Genomic DNA, 1,244 nt, shown 5'->3' with positions numbered 1-1,244 from the left:
ATTTAATAAATTAAGATAGAATCTAGACACAAGGCCCAGCTGCTGTTCCTGTAAGGAAAAGTGACAACTCTTTCAACAAGGTGCAAAAGAAAGGAAACAAGAGAACAGTGTTAGCTGACAATGCAGTGCAAGCCAAGACAGCAGCCAGAAGACAGCAAAGAAAGCAAACCTTGAGCAAAGAAAGCAAAAAATGAGCAGATAAAGCAGACTGCTACATGTAGAACCCAAACAGCCTTACTAGAGAATGGCAGCACTTAGGAGCTAAAACCTTTGTGAAACAAATAAAGGATCAGTAAGAAATGTGTGGGGGAGGGGAAATTATGAAACCAAAACACCGATTAAGAAGCATATGAGTTTACTATGTAGAGTCCTGCCACACAATACTCTGACAGCAATTCAAAGTGACCGCATGAAGAAAATGGAATTTATACAATTTTTTATAGTAATGCATGTCAATTGAAGCACAGAATCTGAACAGTTTTATTGTAGAAACGCTCATTGTGCACACTCAATGAATAAAAACATGGAAGGTGGAAGATATACCACTAGAAGCCTTCAAGGAGTAGTAATATATATCCTTTTTTGCAAAGTGATTTGTTGTCCAGCCACAACACTAACAAGAGTTAAATATTTTCAAAAACCCACCAACATGGGAAAGTAAGAGGTAGAGATTTAGGAAAAAAATACTTAAGGGATCCAGGGGGAAAAGAAAAAAGGAGAGCGACATATTGTTACAAAAAGCCCAAAAAAATGAGAGAAAACAGTAACACTAAGCGTAGTCTAAGAACAAGAGAAAGCAGATCATGATGTAGCAGCACACAAACTAACATCCTAGAGCACAACAAAGTCCTCTGCATTACTAAAAATGTAGCTGGAACACTGTAATGAGATCCATCAGGAAAAACACAGGGGAACACAGCAGAGAACTCCAATAGATTACAAAAAAAAATGCATCATTTAGATGAGAATATTTGCAAGCCATGAAAGAGTATCAAGAAATTGGCTATCTTTTCTTAGTTCACTACTAAGGTGAATCCATTTCCTCTAGTAAATTTAGTTAAGAAGTCCACATGTCAGATTAACTATGAAAAGTTATCCAAGGTATTTTTTTAAAACAAGTTCCTTTAAAAGCAGACTTTTAGAAGTATGCAATAAATTTGAGAAAGACATTTCCAGCGCAAGATATTTACTTTTTAAGTTCAGCCCTTAAATTATTATATGGAATTGTTACAAGTCAACAGTAG

This window comes from Camarhynchus parvulus, chromosome 3 (assembly GCF_901933205.1).
Source record: "Camarhynchus parvulus chromosome 3, STF_HiC, whole genome shotgun sequence".
Lineage (NCBI taxonomy): Eukaryota > Metazoa > Chordata > Aves > Passeriformes > Thraupidae > Camarhynchus > Camarhynchus parvulus.
This window is presented reverse-complemented; position numbering follows the sequence as displayed.